General features: G+C 36.6%; 1 protein-coding gene across 4 annotated transcripts in view; it reads right to left on the bottom strand.

The window, feature by feature from the left end:
* VTI1A (vesicle transport through interaction with t-SNAREs 1A) overlaps positions 1-22,028 on the bottom strand; it is a 271,798-nt gene that overhangs the window by 179,697 nt on the left and 70,073 nt on the right. The window lies entirely within an intron of this gene.

Below are 22,028 nucleotides of genomic sequence, written 5' to 3'. Positions count from 1 at the left end.
TTTTTATCAAGCCAAGTATACTGCCATAAAGAAGTCTTTTTTTTTTTTGTCATGCAGAGTTGGCTGCTAATCCAGACACAGAAGAGAACCGTGTTTTATATTGACACTTAATTCTTTTTTTCTATTATTCCAATAAAATGACCCTGCATATTTACTCAAGTTGTTTAAACAGGTAAGAAGTGCAAAAAACACGGCTTGCATCTTGTTACAGGCCCAAATCAGTAGGAAAACTGCAAACACAAAAATAGATACTAAATTCAGAAAAATCAGACCGTAAATTGTTTCAGGGTATCATTCATGTGTAAGTTAATTTTTAGAGTATAAAACCTTTCTTATATATTTAAGCAATTTTTTTTTCATTGCTGGCATCTTTTATTTTTATAAACATGTAATTAATGAAAAATCCTGGATTTAACTCAAGCTCAGATAAAGTTGTCCCTTTGTTTTCCACCTAAAACAATTGTGCAGGTTTGTTTCCAAGTAGGTCAAATGCTCCTATTTCTTTATATGCAAGAGAGATCCATAGACTAATTTCACTTTATTTGCTAATGTTATTCATCACTGACTGTTACTAGTTTCTTTGGCCATTTTCCTGTTTATTTTTTAAGAGCTTATAGGGCTTAGAACACAGGGAAATGATGTACCACCTACTTGGCACTAAATTGTCCAAGCCAAAATATCAAAAGTTGGAAACAGCAGAGTGATGACCTCCAACCTACACAAAGCACATCTTGTTTTTCACAGTAATGACTCTTTGTGCTTATTTAGCAGTGCTCTTTAGTGCTGTTTCAAACAGACATTTGTGTTTGGATATGCACATGCTCACCTCCTGAAAGGAGCAGTTCATTCAGTAAAAGTTATATTCCACCTATTTCTTTGGTTGCTTTCTGCTTGCTCATTCTAGAATTTAACTGGTCACACACATTTTTCATGTTTGATCCATTGAAATAAAACTAGTCAACTTTTATAGACATGGTTTTATTGAAATGGATTTTTATTAGTTAGATCATACTGCTCTACAGAAAATAATTCTCCTGCTGCTTATAAACATATTCAAGTGAAAGAACAAGCCTAAGGGGGAGGGGGGAACAGAAAAGAAAGAAAATGGGAGGAGTAGAGACAGATACCATGTACAATTCCCATGTCACCTGTGATACTACCTAATTAGAAAACTTAAACTTTCCATAAACCTTTCATTGGAAGCAGCAGTTCCTACTATGACATTTCAGTTCACGTTGGCTGATTTACCTGAAAACTTGCATTTTCTGTGAGTAGAAAATGCAATGCAGTTTTGAGGAAGAAATTTAATGGCACAACGTAAACAAGGACCATCAGTTTAGAAACTGAGTGCAAATACAGCAAAGGGATTTTTCCAGTAGATCTTTCTTCATTATGGTACAGGACACATAAGAGAACGCTACTGAACCGCAACCTCAATTACACTGGCCAACAAATTACCTTTAACCATTAAATTAGAAAATGTTCTTCAGCAATATTCAGTTTAGCATTCTACACTGTCTCCAGGCTGAAGGTGGTCTGCATGTTGAACTTAGTACTGTGTGGGTTATAGTCTTTGTTTGCAGTCTTAACTGGGGATTGCACCTTAGCTACCGTAGTTCAAGCGTAAAAATACTTTGTCTGTAACACTATATACTGTTGCCAGCGACCCTCTAAATCCTTGAACCAACTGTGTCCTCTGGTGTCACAGAAGATAATGCCAATTTATTGCAATGTGTGGCTTTTTTAACTGATTAAAATTAAGCCGTAAACACGTGACAATGGAATTAGCACATTTAGAGAGTCTGTTTTCCCACATCCCATTTTGCGCTAGTGCGGCTGATCCCTGCAACTCTACGCGGGTGCAATTTTAATGACTTTGCTGGGTTTTGATGTTCTTATGAAAAAGCAGTGCTTGGTGTTTGTGGAGAAGGTAGATATGGAAGCTGAGTAGCTGTGATTGCGGACACTGTGACACAGTCTCTGTTTTTCGATAGGATCGGTGTCATTTTCCTCCCCATGATAAGACACCTCACTGACAGAGCCCGATTAGGGAAAATTTTATTATAAAATTCACTTCTATCGAACAAGGATGGAGCGATAAACAGTTCAGCCTCAGGGAAGAAACAGGAAAAGATTTTTTTCTCTCTCTCTTTTTTGTTTTTTCCTATTTTTTTTCTCTCCCCATTTAAGAAAAATCCTCCCTCCTTGTAGGACTTTTCCGGAAAGTGATTGCATTTAAGCTAATAAGAATTCCCCAAATGTAGAGATCAAAGACATCTGAATGTTGTTCTAAAAGCCGAAGAGTTGTGTTACTTCACAATTGAAGAATATGATTTTAAAAAGTGAGAAAGTGAGGACTTTTTCTGAACTACATGTTCTGTCAAATTCGTTAAAACCAAGAGTCTTCTGAAAAGGAAGCTTAGGCTCTTGCAACTTCATTTTCCAATATTCACTTGCATTTCTCCCTGGTTAGAAAACTGGCAAGCTGCAGGGCAAACAGGGAAAATGGATGCTTGTGGCCCTCTAATGCTTGAAGCCAGACTAACCTCCAAGGAAGAACATAAAGGAAATATTGGTTGGTTCAGGGTTTTTTTTAATACTAAAAACATCTTTTCTTTTGTGTTTGAGAGCTCACAGAGGTACCTTTAACCTGGCCTCTAGTATAATACTTCTGTACACTAATCAGCACATACATAGTCAGTAAATATTTTCACTAGACAATGGCTTGGGGAACTTCGTGAAAGGAATACATGGAGTACATCCCCCTTCTTGTTTTGTTACTTTACGTTACCTCACTGAAACACATTCATTAGCTGATGATACAACCAGTGATACAAAGTCCTTTTTCTTAACAGAAAAAAAAGAAACAAACACCATGGAAAAAGAGTCTACTGATGAAGATATTTTCAAGCTTACACATCTAAGCTATAACAATGCCATAAACTGAATGGGTTTCTCGACTGTTTAACAATAAAACTTCCAAAGGAAAAAACAACCAACCAACCAAACCCTATGCGCTGCCAGCTTTTTCTATATGTCCAAACCCAAGTTCCTACATTGAAACCATTCCCTCAAGACGTTGGCCTTAAAGTTACAGAACCTCCTTAACTGACTTTTAAGCACTTTCAATAAGAACATTGCAAACGTGCTGTCAAAGAGAGCCTTAACACACAAGTCCTTCCGGCAATGTTCTAGATTTGCTTTTATTAAATAACAATGGGAGGATGTTTACAAGCATATATAATTTTCATTAGGCATACTCATCCCCAAACACAGTACACATATGATGCAAACTTCAAATAACTTCAGTAGCAGTTGTAGCCCTGAAGTAAAAACTTGCCAAAAATCCCTGCTTATTTGGCTATCACATCTTTCTAGAAATTGTGTTTACTGTCATCTATGGCCTTACACTGAACTGAGTGTAGATATTAACTGAAGGGCCTGCTGAAATAGACAGCCATAAAGCTATATTAGACTCAGCCATCAAGATGGAGCTCAGCGCCTCCACTTCCTATTCGATTGAAGGAAGAAATGCTCTTTAATGCTCTCAGAATTGCCAAGACAAAACATATTCCATCTATCTATAATTTCAAGTGGTGCACACCCTATTTTTAATAATGTACAAATTATTTTGGAAGTCATGACCATACCATCCAGTCCTATCACAAAATACTAGATTATTATCAAGTATTATCACCATGGGTTTTATACCATTGATTCAGTTTCATGCTGCACAGTTCCATACTATCAGTAAAAAAATGAGTTTTCAAAGACAACTGCATTAGAAATAAACATCAGTCTGAAAAAAATAAGACTAATGTAGGTAAGGCAGATGAATCAAAGGGCAAGTTGGAACTCCAACACATTTCTTTGAGCCTTCAAAATGAGATTTTACACAATGAGTTAGTGATTCCGATATGGGAAGTAGCTGGAGGAAAAAGGTCCATCATTTGATTAGTGGTCTGCTACACAGATTTCCTTCAATAACTTCCCAAAAAAACCCATTTGTTTCTGATTGACTGTAAATGCAGCATAAGTGCTGTTATCAGTGCATTAAACAGAGAAAGAAATACAGCTCAACAACCCCATCTAAACACAGAGGAATTCTAATTAGCTCCAAGGTGGCTATTCTCCCCTACAATTCCTTCCCATGTAAATGTCTTTAAACATGCTTGGAACTTTTTATCTTTTTTTTGGGAATGGCAAATAAAAACTCCTACTTGAATAATGTGGGCAGCTTGCTGTTGTGATATCCTCCTTGTGCTAACATTAACATTGGCTATTCCCCTCCACATGCATACTGAACAGGCAAGAAAAACTGGCAGGAAACAAAGGTGAGATTGGAAAAGAGCATCTTTCCATTCTATGTAAATACACAGTGCTGCAGTTTGCAATGTAAAAGAGAGTTATAGCTGAACTCCAATACTGAGTGATTAACTAAGATCTTCACACAAGTAATAATTTTTTTTTTTTAACTGGAATATCCCCAGATAGAAGCATTAACTAGAGGGGACACACTTGAAGTCTCCTAGAAAGTGCAAGTAATTCTCTTTAAGTCCCCAAGACATGCAGCACCCGAGTGGTCTGTGTGGACTGGTGCAGCTATAAATGCATTTGCCTAGAAGAAATAGTCAAACAGTCTTTTCTAAGAGGAGTGTCTGATTGGTTAGCAGAAAATTGATACAGTGGAGTGAAGAATAACTGATAGAGATAATCCAGTGTGGCAATGCAGTCCTAGAGCACTGTAGCTCCGGCCTTCATTGGGTGGTGAGTGTAGGGTGATGGAAGAAAAGGATGGGCTTCTGTTGTTTGCATTTGAAGTACGAGGGAGGCATGGTGTGAGCAAACTTCAGATGTGAAGAACAAAAGCCCAGTTTTCCTCTATACCATTTCTAACTATATGATGAAGCCTAAAGCTGAAACACTGCACTATTAGATTTTTACAGCTGATGTTCTGTTTATCTAGTTTTTCCTCTATAAAGTAGAGATGCACATACCTGTATGCATTTATTTAGTGCATGCACAGCTTCATTTTCAGAGAGAAGGTCGCTGTGTGTGTTTTGAGCTGACCTTATTTCTTGCTGCAATTTCCTAAACTGTTACAATAACTCATGCTCATTACTGGCATAATCAAACATTTCCCAAACAGGTTGTATTTAACAAATATTTAAAATTACTTCTGCAAGGATTAAACATCCACAAATCTTTTCATTTTATATAGGTGAATAATTTGGAGAGAAGAATAGTTCCTAAGCTGGTGGTGGATCAGAGTATGCCAGTTACAGGAGCACTTAAGTGCCCATTGGCACAGCAAGACTCAAAGACCCGGTAGGTTTCAAAGAAACACTTTTTTTTTCCCTTTCCTTCTAGAACTCTTTGCTTTCTAGTAAAGCTGCAACCACAATGTTCTCTCTCTTAATGCCACCATAAAAAATCAAAACACTTTAAAACAAATTGATGTCCCCTTTAATATAGTCATCACATCATCACAGTAGCCTTGCACCCTGCTTGGTGACAACCAGGGGGATGCATACACACATCTCTCTCTTGCTTGCTCTCTCTCTCTCTTTTTTTTTTAAGGCATTGAAGTGGGCAACAAAGAAGGAAAGACTGGGAGAGACACTCAATTGAGATATTGGCACCTTTGATTGACAAGATCTAATCAGCTTATCTCCACACTAATAAAGTTGATGGCCTGTGGAGCTGGTATATGTCCAGCTTCAAGTGAACTTTCAGTAGCCAAAGCCTCAAGGGCCAGGACTAAGACTGAGCTTATCTAAACTGATTTAAATCAATTCTTAATGGGCTGTTTCAATTTGATCAATTTGAAAGGATGGAAACCTGTATCCACTTGACTCAATTGTCTTGATTCATGCTGGCATCACTGGTCAGACACAAACTATCCATCTACAAATGAAACAATGGAGTACAACTGATACACCTCTGAAATTATTTGACCCTTCCTCAGGTACTGCTCAGTTTATACCAAATTGGGTGTTTTACAGAGCTACTTCTCTTGTACGTGCACTCCATAAAACATTTTGAAGTATGCTAATCCAAAGGAAGTAGTGAATGCTATGTGCAAAATTTCCTGTGCCACAAATAGGGACTGAACTGTTCTGCAGCTCTTGAACAATTTGATTTGCTTTTCTAAATTAATGAAGTCCTTTATGTGTTTTGAGGGGCTGGCTGTCCCAACAGCAGGTAGGATAGCAGAAAAGAACACTATGATAGGAATGATTTGAGGATTCAGACAGATTTCATTCACTAGGAGCAGAATTAAACAATTCACTGAGTAAGTTCTTCATTTTGCAAAGCCCAATGCACTCAACTCCAGAATAATGTGCCAAGGAAACATATGTGGCTATATGTATTACATTATACTGTGAAAAAGGCTTGATTTTTCTCAGAGGGTAAATCACTGCTTTAGGGAATGCAAAAAATTTCATGGCATCTACATAAAATAATGTCTGAATTAAGAACTCCATTATTCATATAAACAAAGTAATATCTTTAGGAAAATATCATAATATTATAAACAGAGAATCATCTCAAGAGATGGAACCATACACCTTTGTATGTACTTTACAGATTTGCCAAAGCATGAGCAGTGAAACCAGGTATCAGTAAAGTACTTTTAGGAATGTCTTGTGTTTAATAGAGGTAATTTAAGCAGGTTCCAAAGGAAGATTTTTTTTTTGGCATTAATGCTAGATTATAAAAAACCCCTGAGCAATATTTTCATTCAGATTGTGGTTTTCAAGCTGTAATTGCTTTATACAAAATCCACTCTAGTGTTATCACTCAATATCATCTTCACTGCTGTACATCTGAAGATAATTTTGCAATAAAACTTAATTGATAGAGCTTATTTTTCACTAATCTTCTAATATAGAAAAATGAAAAAGTACTAACAGTATGTAATATAAGCTATGACCCTCACGGTGCAGCATATTTCTAGTTTATCAAACTAAAATAGATCCATTTTATGGCATCAAATATTTTATGTACTTTAATAATGTAGAGACTTCTTCCCAAAATAGAAAGTAAATGGAAAATTCCCTTAATAAAGCAAAATGTGGAGACTAAAAGTAATTCACAAAGAGGCTAAGCGGAATATCTCATCTCGTAACATTAGTAGCTTGTGCCCCACTGACCATTAGTGCAAAATCTCAAAATGTTTCCATTATGGAAATCAGTAACTCTGCCATCAATGACATCTATTGAGAAGTTTAATCCAGCGATTTTATAGTTACAAATTGGACTCCTTCTGACGTACCACATAAGCTGGATTCTGGACAAAGCTTTTTAAAACTTACTACATTGTGAATTACATTTTCTTCTCTTTTGGATGTTAGTATATCAGTATATACCTGCTATATCAGTCCTGAGATCTTCTCATCAGTTAAGTAAGCAGTTCTAGTGATTACAGATAATATTAAAAGGGAAAATAAATCATTAGATGTTTGTAGCAAAAGACTGGGCTTTTTCTTGAGCTCTCATCCACCTTAAAGACAAGAGCAAATTCACCAGGTGCTAGATAGCCATTAAGGCACCAGAAGAACTGTCACCAGCAACATCTCCTGTAATCCTGAGACCTGGGGTCATGCTGAGATCCAGCCTCTGTAGCACAGTGTTCCTGGGCAGACTAGGTAACTTCCCAGTTGAAGAAGTGGTCTGCAGAATCAAGCAGCCACATTTAGCTCACAATTAAGAGCTTGCCTGGTTGCCCCAAGACTTTATTTCTAGTTCTACTCCTAAAATTCTGATACACCATGGACAATTTGGCACTTTGAATGCTTGGATGCTGTTCCGCAATCTGTATGGGCTGAAAAGAGAGAATCCTAAACTGTAAAACCAACAGGAGCTCTCACCTACTGCACTGTAACCATGAACTTTCCACCCTTCACAAATCTGCCACCTTCCTGCATCGCTTCTGTTTCAGTCTCTTGCAGAAGGATCCATACTCCTTGGTTACTCAAAGATAACTCAAAACATCAGAGAGAGGCAGGGAAACCATTCCTACTATTTGGGATGTGTATATGGGCTTATAGATACAACCCTTCCGGACCATTCAAGACTCCGTCTGTAATGATGCTGTATAATCACCATTAACATCTATCTTCCAGATCTCATTTATCTGAACCTCAGAGATTAATCAAGCTTGGTGCTGCCTTTTTTATTTTTTTTTTATTTTGAATTCAACCTCATTATGCTTTGATCTGCCTATCTGCAGAATGAGTATAATATCATTGACTCTGGCTCTCAAGAGGATAACAAGGATGCACAAATGAAGTTCTGGGAGCTCATGATATTAAAAGGACAAATCATATAGCCTTCCAACTGGGCAAAAATCCTGCAGCCACTTCAGTCACTGTAAAAATTAAACTACTGCCTGATTTTTTGCATTTGAATACCTCTCACACTGTCATTTAACAAAGTAAAAGTTTTCTAACCATAGCTATCAGTTTGCCAGGATCACTTGCAGATGTATCAGAAATAATGACTATAAAAGACTGACAGACTTGTGCTGTCTTCTGTGAATGAAAACACTACTCTCCAGACCAGATAAAAATCAGCCTCTGCCTTTTTTGGCAGTCAGATCATAACAAGGCCAAAGTAATATTAATCATTTATGAGGTTTTTAAGCTTAAATATGAAAGTGATATATATGCAGAAGAACTGTTATGACATTCGAATTTCAGGAATTGGCATTTTTTAGGCATTTCAAACTATGTAAAATCTGACATTTCAGTGTTTATATACAAAACTAGCTATGATACAAAACAACACCTCTCCACCAATACATCGTCATTTAAAACTTTTTTCTTTGTTATATAGTCACATAGTTATATTTCAGCCTGCTGCAAAGCAGATTCTTGCCTAGAAACCTGTCATCCTTATGTAAATAGGAAAAATCTACTGTATATTAATTATGATTTTTATAATGATCACTTTCAGTCTCCTTTTTTCCAGCAGTCAGTCTTTCATCCCCCTTATTATTCATGTAGAAATGTTCTTTTGGCAGCTAAGATATAGCACTTTTATGCAATGTTTTGATGAACTGCACTAGAGAAAATGAAATGAAACAAACTGGACTACCCAAAAAAGGAAAACAACACAGGTCATATACAACTGTAGAGGTATTATTTTCATGAGATATAGGAAATAACATGTACTGCTCATCAATTATTCCATAATTTATAATGCCTGTCTCCCCAACCTTCTAACAGCTGGGATTGAAATGTTTTGACATGATGATCTCTAGGTGGAAATACTGAAGGTGTTAAAATACAGATATAAATAGGTGATAATGAAGAACAAAATGTGTACCATTTTCTTGTAGTCATAGTTTGCAAATTAACAAGCTGCTATTGATTTTTCTTTGAGGTCAATAACAGCATTTATTGATCTGAGAAGTTAATACTCACTCAGGTCAATATTAGATCTCAGGGGTCAACAAATCTGGATACTGACTTCTATTCCTGTCCATACATAAATATTACATAGGCAAAATGGGCAAATTTAATCTTTGGAGACAAGAAAGCACAGCATTTGACACGATACAAAACACCCAAAACATTGAAAGTTGAATTTAGAGTCTATTTGGATCATTTTCAAATACTCAAAACCTTATATTAATATAGAAGTACTGGCTTCATGAAATATATCTTCAGTACTGAACTTATGTCTCCAATCTACATAATGGTCATTCATGGTTTTATTTCCCAACACCAAAAATAATCCATTCTAGAGGATTACTAGAGGCTACTCAGGATCAAGCAGACATTAACATATTTTACCAAATAAAAATAATGCTCATAAGAAAAGAAATAGCCAAATCACATTTGTGAACTTTTTGAGTTTTCTTATGTCTCATTCTTTCAAATGTGATCTCAAGGAAAATCAAGAGAAACTTTCCTACTGCCTTCAATAAACTCTGGATCAGGCCCTTATGAAATCACAGTAAGTTTTCTTCTGATTTGTAGTTTGTTACACAAGCATTCACATGTCTAAAGGAAAATCAGAAGTGAGCAATTAGTCTCCTGATACTTTACACTGCTAAATATCAATGAAGATCCAGTGTACGCTTGGAAAATGACTGGGAAGAAAATAAATTTCAGGAAATGCGAAGTCCATACAGGTATTTTTGCAGCCAGATAGTCCATCATTACAAATGGTCAATAATGCAACATCTCAAAATATGGAAGTTACGTATTAGACCTCTAAAGAACAGTGTTTGTGTGAAAAGAAACTATCAAACTTACAGCACAAACAAGACATAGTATCAGCATTACTGGGCAAGCATTTAAAAGACGTAACAAGGATACTACAAAACTTTAGTGATATTTAGCACATTTGCAGAATATGCAAAGCAGAAAGCACTATTTTGTGCCTGAATAAGATGTAACAGGAAGACTGACAGTCCACAAATTATATAGATCTAAACATGTTACTACTCAGACTTCAGATCTGTGTTGTAGATATCAGTGAAAACATGGGTCATTTTGTTTTTTGGCAACAGGACCTTTCTTCAAGTATTTGAGTAAACAAAGGTTGAACACAACAAGGGACAACATAAAGCCATGTCCAGTGTTAATGCAATATTTTATCTGTCCGTATCAGAATTTTGACTCAAATTTCATAAATTTACAAGACAAATATTCAAACACTTTCTTCCTACCAAAACAGAGTAGGTCCCAGACAAAATGTATATGCAATGGTGCAAGTGTGTTACGCAGAGCAGTACGATGAATAAAAGGTCTTGTTGGTTACCCACAAAGTTTTTAAAATGTTTAAAGAAATATGATTATGCAAATAACTATGCATCAAAGAGGAAACTGAAGAAAAACAGTAGGCACTGCTCTCTACAAACATACAAATATGTTAAATCAAAACTACATTTAATTTAGAATTAACAACCCGTGATTACGCAGTCAATCTCATTTTGAACCACTAGTTTAAACTATTTTCTTAACAAAACACTCACTCTGTTTGCACAGTCATTAAAACATGACAATTTCCACCAAAGGAAAATCTTCAAACTCCATTTTTACCTTTCTGAGTAGTCAGCAGGATCTGCCGTACCTCCATCTATTCGTTTAAGGGCTGTGTAGCTTACAGAATATTTTTCTTATTTGTTATGCAATTTTTTGTTTGTTTTTTTTTTTGGTTGGGTTTTGGTTGTTTTTTGGGGGGTTATTTTGTTTAGGTTTGGTTTTTTTTAATACATTTTGAATTTGAAGCAACTTTTTTCCAATAAAGAAGTAAAAACATCATGGGGAAACCAGTAAAGATTATCCAAGTGTATTTTACAATTACAAATGATGAATTTATTCCACAAATTCAGTGTCACTTCCATTTCCTTGGGTCAGATTTTTAGCAGCATTTATAAGTATTTTCTCCAAAGACGGAGTTAAGAGCCTACAATTACTTCAGAAAATGGTACAGCAGGTCTGTAATCAATTATCACTTTCTTCCATCTGAATTACATACCTTACCTGCTTAATTTATTCAGAAAAAAGATGATAAATCTTAATTGCAGCTCCATAACTTACTTTGATCCTGATTATTTTTTTACTGACTTAAGTTTCATCCTGTCCCACTTTTATATGAACTTAAAACAGTAAAGAAGACTTACTCATTTCTAATAATTAATCTACTACTTAACTCACCACAAACCAGTCCAAGAAAGTAAAATTTCTGGCTGGGTTAAAATCTGAAATAATGAAGCCAATGACTTTTCACCATAATAAACTGGAATGACAAAAACTAGGGACAGTGTTAAAATTAACATTTACTCTATTATAAATACTTACATTAAATACTTAACCTAGGACATGACACATTTCTAAAGCTTATGCTGATGCTAGAATTCTTGCGCTGTTGTTGTGTACAATATTTGATGGTGTATGCAATAAAAAACTCTCCCGTTGACTCACTAACATTTGAGCAGGACTCTGACCGTTTTAAACTCATTTAAGAAAATATTTCTAGACTTGATCTAAAATACATCCTCACCAGAAAACTGGGAGCAGTTAATTTAAAAAAAATATAAAATACAGAAAAAAATGTGGCATCTGCATTTCATTCTTAATGCTTCTCTACTTGATAATTCACTAGTGAGAAACATGGCACTAAACCTGCAAAAGCACTTATACATGGAGTAAAGCAAATCTAATCAGTCTTTTTCACAAAATTTCTCAAGATGTCATTCCAGCCAATTATTGCAGCAGTCAAGTGCCAAGACAACCAATGCACGGCCATCTTACAACACTCAATTAGAAAAAACAGATTAATACTTTCAAAACACAAGTAAGAAAACCATAGAATTATTTCATCTATGTGAATAATGAAAAAAGCAAAGAGTGAACAATCCTCTTCATCTAACTGCTTTGCGTGTTGTCTGTCTAGATCCTGCAAGAGAGCTAAACAGGAACCAAACCCCCAAATACATGAACACTTCAAAATCTTTTTTAATAGAGTCATAGAGGCTATAAAACATGGAAAAGTTCATCATAGAAGAGACCAGCCAAGCAGATGTAAGAGATTACCTTTGCACCAATGTTTACCTCTGCAAGATGTGCAAGGTAAATTGTGTGGTTTATTTCCCAAAAATGCAAACCACAGCAATCATCTACTTGTGATATTTAGATTCAGACATCATTACACTGAGCTTGACCTTACTCATGGAAAGAAGGTCTCATCTTGCAAACCTTTTTGGAAATGGACTAAGTAAAACAGACAACCTCTCTTCCCCAGCATGCACATGAATGCATGTGCACGCACACAAACTTGCAATTCAGTATGCAAATATTTATGCTCTGCCAATATCTGGGCATGTTTACAACCAGGAACATTTATTACAATTGTGATGATTAAGCCAAGAGTATAAAATTTCATATAAAATTTTACATTAGCATTTTTGGAACTAGTGAAGTAATATGAGATAAATAGCAAATGGCAGAAAACCAACCACAATGTGACAGACAGGTGACGCTGGAAATTAGGAGCAAGGGAAGAGTCTGCAAAATATGGAAGGAACACAAAATCACAGAAGCCGTATGAGGAACTTCCATTGAACGAGATGCATTAGTATGCAAACAAAACCCAAACAAGAAAGCACTCCTGAGCCAAAGAAAGATGGAGCAAAACAAGACTGGACAGATATGCATAAATGGCTTATGACAGACTGATATAAAATTGTGAAATTGCAGTTTTCAAAGCCACGAATTTCAATTTTGTGGGTCTTCAGTTCCTTACAAGAGCTGGTAGTCAACAACTAGCAGAAGTTTCCCAAAACAAGGCTGTAACAGCTCTAAGAAAACTATCTTGCTCCTTCAGAAAGATGACTGGCACGGCAGATCAGCAGCTGAATTCACCCTGACATGAAATCAAGCTAGACAGTAAACAGCTTCCTACACTGAACTCCTGTCTCCTTCTGTAAGAATGACACTAATTTCAGTTTTACAATCTATGCATTTACTTCATATATTATGGGCTATTAGGCCAAGATAAGCCACACTGTTCAAAAGCGAGACAATACAAACATAAATCCAACTGAAAAGCAATAAAGCTTTGATTTAAAAATAGAGACGTGGATGGCCAGTATTACTTGCAAAAAATCAGAGGTTATGTCCTCACTTGACAAACATCACACAAGTAGACATTATGAGTGCAACCGGACTAAGTTTCCACAACGTTCAATACTTTCTCAAACTTCCATGCTCGCACATGCAACAACTTGATAATTTTTTGGACTATAAATGCAAGCAATTACACAAGAAAATATACTCTATAAGCAGGGTAGTAAAATCAGTAGCATAAAATAATACAGTATGACTTGAACTAGATGAAGAAATATCTAGAGAAGCAGCTCTCCAATCATTCCATGCTAGGGTGAGAACAATGGCTTACAGTCTTCTGCTTCTATGTCTCACTTCAGGAAAGACAATTGTGTTCCACCCTCCCTGTACTTCTACCAAAAAGATAAAAGAAAAGGTATTTGTGTAACTATACCTCTTCAGTCCTAAGCTGTAAAAGGGCAAAATACTGCACTTAAAAGATGATCTACCATGAAAACCCTTTTGATATTGACTTTACCTAGGAAAGCATGTTCAATACAGATACATTTTTTAATGTTAAACTTTGTTCTCTAGTGCAATTGGAGGAAAACACTGTTAGCCTGACAGGAAGTAGAGGCAGAAGGCTTCAAACAAGAAATAGAATCAAAAAAACCTAGGGTGAGTTTTGTCAAGTCTAAGCTCATCAACTTTTCTTCTTGATGTAAGCTGTAACATGAAGAGTCTTTGCCCAATAAGACCTCATGCTGTGCAAATTCAGCCATGCCCATGTAGCGAAAAGTCGGTCAAAAACTATTGAAAATCATGTTGATTACTTAGGCACCCAAAATAATAACTCACCAAAGTCTGTTTTTTTAAATAAAATATACAGTTTATGCTCTGGGGACAACGGAATTACCAAATTAAGTCATTAAATTAGCGGGGTTTTAAGACATTTGAAGGTTGAAAGGTGGACTTGCCATTCTATTTGTCTGTGCTCTTTTAAATGTTGTAACAGACCGATGCCATTGTCAAGCTAGTATCATTTGGAATCAATTCAGTTCACTTGGTGAAAGTTCAAAGGAAGGGGCTGTAGCACAAGATGGGAGGAAGAGAAGAAATCATGAGTAAAAGGGAGGAGTGTCTAGGGACAATGTACCAGGATTTCAACTCTACCCATTAAAGATAAACCAGCAGTTCCCAACTATCTGAACTTTTTTGGACAAGTTCTCTGCAAGTCATTTTTCTCAGACAGAATATGAAACCTGAGCAAGAGAGCTTCTTGGGGCAACACAAGTTGAACATTCCCCTGCCACAGGCATGACTTCACATTTTTTGTCCACTTATCACAATGGGTTGTCTGGACATCCAATGTTAGCTAAAACTCTGACATCTCTCAGAGATACCCAAGGACAGAGACTGAGAGTGTTGTGCAGCTGAGGAAAGAAAATATATATATATGGAGGAAAAACAAACTTGTCGATTTTCATATCATCCCTTTGCCAAACCAAAGTAATTTGGAGAGTTTACTTGGACTGCTAGAAACAACAGGCACTATTTTTATCCTTATGTATTTGCCTTACCTGCTCAGAACTGGACAACAAACTCTGAAATGTTATCACACAGCAGAAACCTCCCTGAGGCTACATAACTTCTGAAAGAAGCAGTTAGTGTGACTTCAGACCAAAAAATATAACCACGTACCTTGACTTGAAATCTTCACATTTTTATGAGGCCGACAAGTCTTCAAAAGACTTGCTATGGACTTAGGAATAATCTACAATGAATACCATCATCAATAAACACCATCCTATACCAGCAAATTCATTACAGAAAGAGGGTCATCACCAGAGAAGATTATGCTGTTTTCAGTGATTCAGTAAGAGGTTATTTCCTGTACAGCAGTCTACACAATAGAGGTGGTCCAATTCAGTGGTTGTAAAATGTTTCAGAAGCTATCTTCTGTGCTCGATTTATAAGTCAGATATTATTATTCACAGGTGTTCTATGACAAATGCAAGGTCTTTGTGAAAATATATACAGATTTCAGCCTATATGATTATTTTTCCAGAATGCACACGGGAAGCACTTCAGCATAAAGTTTGATACCTGAAAAAAATAATGATTCCATCATTCCATCATGGAATAAAAGTCCACAATCTGAAGACTGGGTTCCTATTGCAATGTTTTGCTTGTCCAAAAATCAGTCTTAAATAAACTTACTTCAACTGGATGCCAGTTCCTAACAAGACTGAAGGGGAGTTGTCTCATGGTATATGGCACAATAATGAATTCCTGCATATTAGTGAGCATTAAAACAAGCTGGGAAATTCTTCCAGAACAGGGGACAGAATGGCCAAATTTGGATCACTACTTTTCTTACTGTACCTTAGCAAACCTGTACCACTGAACAGATTTGACAGTCCTTATTTGCTGCACTAATGGTATAATCCCAAACCTACTGAGGTGAAAGATAAGCATTCATTTTACTGGAATCCCAGATGATAGGTGCTGACTACCCAAAAGATAAAATTTTAACAGAAATGGTCTAACAATACTGCAGAGACTGTGCAAAACTCTACAAAATAAGTTTTTCTTGTTTCTTCAAGAAAGTAGCTGGAAAAGGGTTGTTTGTTTTTTTTGTACTCTGAACCAGCACCAAAGGACAGTACTTGAACAATGAAAATTCCCCATTTCTTTACTTTATAGTAAGCACACTATGTGTTTGCAAATATATGAATATACTCAAAAAAATCTATATCCTGCATTTGAGACATAAATGCTGAGAGCCACTGAGCAGAGGGAACAGACTTCGGACACTTGAGACAAGGTTAGGTGGGTTAGTGGGTAACCTTTCCATGACTACAAACATGCAAGGCCCATACCGCTGTGCAATCAAAACTTTAAGATGCAACACAGAGCTAAGGAAAATGGGGATGGTGCCAGAATTTGAATAAATATGTACAGGAATATCTGGTTAAAGACAAAGTCCCAAAGAGAAGTCTGGAGCTAGAGTTAGGAACATCAGAGAGGAGAAACCTGGTGAGAGGGAGGGAAGGAGGATGGGAGGGCTAGAAGGGAGGAGGTGGCAGAATCAAAGCTAGAAGGAGCAGCTCGGTGACTGGACACTCAATGAACCAGCAAGCAGTATTCAAACTAAAGGTGTAAAAAGCACTTTGCCAGTATCAACAACCGCATTGCGAAACACTAACGAAAGGAAACTGAGTGTGCTGGTCTCTCCGGTGCTCTCAATGCTGCTTCTGGCTGTTTCTTACAAGGCAGCAGAACTACCCAAACATGTTTCCCCCCATGACCGTGCAGCTGGGATACTCCTGAGACCTGACATCCTTAGAAACAAAAATGTCTCCCTATTTCTTCCTTCTCCCCACTTTAAAGCCCAGACAACGAAGAAGGGCAGAGGGCTTAGAGATGTAGGAATGCAATATGCCACTTCAAAATGAATTTCTGAAACAATAAACAGATTTTAATAGAAATCAGCCAGCAAAGAAGAAAATTATGTATGAAACATGAAACACCATTGCTAGCAGAAGAAACAGGGATCATGAAAAAGCTCTCTCTGATGGTGACTGGAAACTGCATAAAAACTCATTTCACTGTAGAAACTTTGGATTAAGATTTCAGCAGAAAGATGTTCTGGCATATCAAAGAAACACCTGAGGAGGAAATATTGGTATATGCTCCAGAACTCAGAAGCCCTCTTCCTCTAACGAAAGGTTTTACATACAGTATTCACATATACATGTATGAATAATTCATTGGAGATGAAATAGGTGGATATTAAGTGTAAATATCTTGGACAGGAATAGACTATGTTATTTAAAGCAAGGGGCACTAGAAGCAAGGTCCTGGTTTTCAAAACTTGGTTTCTTTTTTCATACCTTTAGTTATTTGGAGCTCAAATGTAATTGGGATATGCACGCACCTAAAGATAGAACAAGGGTGTGAAGGTCCAAGTGATACTAACTAATGCAAGCAAATTACGTCGTATACAGAATCACAACATAAAAGAAGCAACACCCTTTCCACTACTCTAGTGCAGCCCTACCTGTTTGAACATTAGGGTTTGTCATTTTGTTAAATTAACATTGGGTGTTAGAGCCATTTAAATTTTTTCTAAGCTGAGCAAACACTTTCTAGTTGATCACAGCAATGTTTACTATTTTGTCTACCTCAAAAGCCTACCTCCAGCTCTTGCAACTGTAATGGAATGGAATCAGTTTAGTGAATATAATGATAGGGTTTCTCATATTTTATGTCAGCTCTAGTATGCATCTCATTATGACACCTGAACAGCACAACCACTCCATAAAATATGGTAGAAGGTACTTTAGGGCAGGTGCTTGGGCTCTAGGTTGTTCCATCAGTAAAGGAGTGAGGAATCCAAATCTGTGGCATGCTGCTGTGGACAATGTGCTACTACCTCAAATTCCATTACTCACATCTGGCAAGACACCTACTGGAGTTACTTTAAAAGAGTTTCCTATCCATGCTAAAGTCACCAAACTTGAAGACTCCTGCCTTCAGGAACCCTCTATAAACATTTCTTCACACACTTACACTGACCCGCTCACTGTACTTTCACTCAATTCTGCATCCAGATAAGACAGTAACTAACTACTATTATTTCATAACAAAGTAAACACACCTCTTTGCCTAATGAGATTCTTATTTGCTTTCCACCTAGAAGGCTACCTACTTTGAGGCAGCCTGATCATCTGCTGCCAGCTAGGCCACCGCTAGATTACATTATGTATTTATGCATCAGTCCAAAAGGGATATTTTGGACTGATAAACTAAGGGATAAACTAGGGATAAACTAAACCAGGTGAAAGGCACTGAAATCTGCTTGGATCCCTTAGCACCAAGAATTAGCCATGTCACACAAGGGTGGGAAATAAACAGCTGCATCTCTTGCTCAGAGATATTTCCTCTTTAACAGTTTCAGAATTACATATTGTGTAAGTTTTTCTTCCTTTGACTTCTTTTCTTTAAAACACCATGTTTACCTATTACAAAAAGGATATGAAAACAGAAACCAAGACATAATTTTAAGATCTATTGTCCACAAACTACAAGTACTTTTAGTACCACAGGTATTTCAGAGAGATTCAGAGCCACAGCACAATACCCAACCATCATCACTCACAGAGGCAAGCTCAATACTTGCTCTCAAATGACAGGTACAGAAAGCTATAGAAATATCTATGGTTCATGAAGGCGAAAAAAAACGCCCAACCAAATAAAAACCTGCAATGTAGTTTTGCCATGAAAGCCTGGACAGTATTGAATGGTTGGATCTCTCTCTCTTACATTGTCATGAAACAAGGTGAACTCTATGTTATATAAACACCAGGATTTATTTATTTTTTTCCCTAGAAAGTATCTGACAGTTGAGAAGAACTTCCCAAAACCAGGTTTTACAAGGTTTGCGTTTCTTCTCCTTGACCGTGTTTTACATTTGCATGCCAACTTTATCTCCGAAGATGAATGAAGCGTTTTTGAACTATTCCTCATTCAATATACTCCTGTCCGAGCAAACATATCTAAGACTCAAGAAAGACAGGGATACCTTACTATGCTATGCAGACAAATAAAGAAGTTCTAGAATTCAGTTTGATGTTGTGGAAATCTGAGCAGGAGACTGAAATTTGGGAATCTCCCTCTCCAAAATGGAAAGAATTCTCTGATTAATCAGGATTACTTTAACCTACTTCCGTTTTGACTGAAACCAGCAATTTCCATGCATCTCTAAAATCTGTCTCATATTCTGAGGCTGTATGGTCAGACTGAATGAACTGAAATTAAGAATGCTGAGCTCTAGTATCCTAAGTAATGACTGATGATGGAAATGTCTACTAACCAGGATGTAAACTTGCTTTTCTGTTTCTAAGCAGCACAGCAGATAATAACACAAGAATAGAAAAATAACAAGAAATATTACTTAAAACTATTTTGATTTAAAAAAGGCACAAGTTCACCTTACAGTGTTATCAGCCATTATTAAAATTTCCACTACTTGGTACAAACAACAGAGACCATCAAGATTCAAACAGCTGGTGGTTTCCCTCTATGTCCTGAGAGATTTCCCTCACATTTGTGCCATAGAACTCAGGTAATTAAAATAAAATGCTCTAATGAACTTCCTGGTTTACCAAATCAGCTACTCAAATGCCTTTTAGATTTGCAACATACCCCATGAACATTTAGAATAACTTTCTCCTCTTTACAGTAGGACCTGAGTACTACAGAACTGGTTACAATACTAAAGGCTTTGCTTAGTCCTTCAGATTACTGCATAGATTTAAGCACCCTTAGTATAAAGAAATGATAGTCAACAAACTGTGAAAGTCTAAAAATCAATGTTGGATTGCGTCTTAGAGATGGAGACATAAGTGGCATCCTGTTCAGACACCACTGAAGACATGAATCAATGGCATTGCCCAAAGAAGGAAGTCAGACCTTCCAACAGATCTCAGCTTGTATGAGCAACTGCACGTAAGATGAAAGGGCTTATCAATTTAGAGATGCAAACAGGAAAAAAGACTCAAATTTATCATGGTAAGTTTCAGGAATAGTAATGTGAAATTGCATTAAATTAGTTATGTGATGTCAGATTAATTCTTAGATGATCACAGGGGCAGGTTAAAATAGTATATGTATTTTTGCTGATTAAGGTAATAACAAAGACCCAAATATGACTTCTTTCAGAGGTAAAATTCATCCAGGTTCATTACAATAAGCAACGCACATATCCATAATTGTGAAAAGACACCATGCAAATAAAGCAGAATAGATACTTAAGAGTTGTCACCTCCTCCTCCTCCTCACAGAATGGCTGAGGTGGGAAGAGACCTCTTGAGATCATCTAGTCCAACACCTTGCTCAAGCAGGGTCACCAAGAGTCAGGACTGTGCCCATGTGGATTTTGAGTATCTTCAGAGATACAGACTCTACAATCACTTTGGGCTACCTATTCCAGTGTTTGAACATTCCCGCAATAAAAAATTCTTTTTATGCATTCTGATGGAATTTAACAGATTTTAATTTGCACTCATTGCCTCTCATCCTGTCACTGGGCAGTATAGAAAAGAGTCTGGCTCCCTCTTCTTTATTCCATCCCATTAGCTATTTATACACATTGATAAGCTCCCCCAAGCCTTCTCTTCTCCAAGTTGAACAGTGTTAGCCTTCTAAACTTCTCCTCACATGAAAGATGCTCCAGTCCCTTAATTCTCTTCACAGCCCTTTGCTGGTCTCAATCCAGTATATCAACATCTGTCTTGTACCAGGGAGTCCAGACCTGGAAACAGCACTCCAGATGCGGCCTCACCAGTGCTGTGCAGAGGTCTTCATACAACAAAAGTAATAAACAAAGGCAAAACAGCATCTGAGGAGTAAACTCAATGATGAACTAAAACTCCAGAATGGAATAGTTTCTTTTATTAGGACACCTCAACAAGAAATGATTATAATGTAATCCTAAATTCTTTCATTGCACTGAATTAGACCAAGTTCACTCATATGAATAAGCAACATGATTCATGCCAGGAATTACATATAATTAATCTGTTTCCGTAAAAATCTTCTGCAAAATTCTACCTTACTATTAAGTTACTATTTCCAAAGTTATCATCTCCAAATTATTTAATATTAATGTGTCATATAATATTGCTACACTACAAGTATTCACAGAGTTCAGGGAACAGGAAATATATATCTTACTGCTCAAGATGAAAGTAAAGATGGACAGAATTAGTTGGCCCTATGGAATTCAATGCAGTTTCACCTGGTTTTGACATCAAAACTCACCCTTTCCATATAAATATACATTTGCACTCCAACCACATTTCTCAGAGAACACCGTGGAGATAGGCAATGGAAGTTAACATGATCATCATCTCTATATAACAAACTCCACATGGAGTAAAAGAGGATATAAAATATCTCTTCCCCAAAAGGGTCAGTCTGAATTTTTATGCACTGTTTCTTTGTGGAAGATCCAGGCTCAACTAAAACAGATCACAAACCATTTGTGACCAGTTTGAAATGGTCCTTCTAAAAAAAAGTAAGTTATGACCATTGATAGACCAGACCTGAAAATCTGTAGGAAAGCAAACTTAATTGCTATCTTATGTGCATCTCTACTAACAAGTCATCCTCTGGCATAAGAGAATTAACCCTCCTTGTCCCCTCTAAAACCTATACTGTATGTTCCCTACACCTATTTTGTTATTGTGCACAGTGCTAAGCCCAGAATAATTAAAATGCAGGCACTTAGTAATACCATTCATTTAGCATAGCCATATTTAACTCTACAAGGGTTCAACTTAATTTACCTCTTAAATAAGGCTTGAATTCTAAAAAGACACTGGAATACATAAATTAATTGGGACTCTCTGCTAGCAAATTACTTCACTGCTCAAACACACATTTTCTGAAAGTTTC

The sequence above is a fragment of the Pezoporus wallicus genome, unplaced genomic scaffold, assembly GCF_028554395.1.
Source record: "Pezoporus wallicus isolate ANWC-B61680 ecotype Strahan unplaced genomic scaffold, APGP_CSIRO_Pwel_v1 contig_3365, whole genome shotgun sequence".
Taxonomy (NCBI): domain Eukaryota; kingdom Metazoa; phylum Chordata; class Aves; order Psittaciformes; family Psittacidae; genus Pezoporus; species Pezoporus wallicus.
The sequence above is the reverse complement of the archived record's forward strand: the minus strand, read 5'-3'. Positions and strand labels throughout refer to the sequence as shown.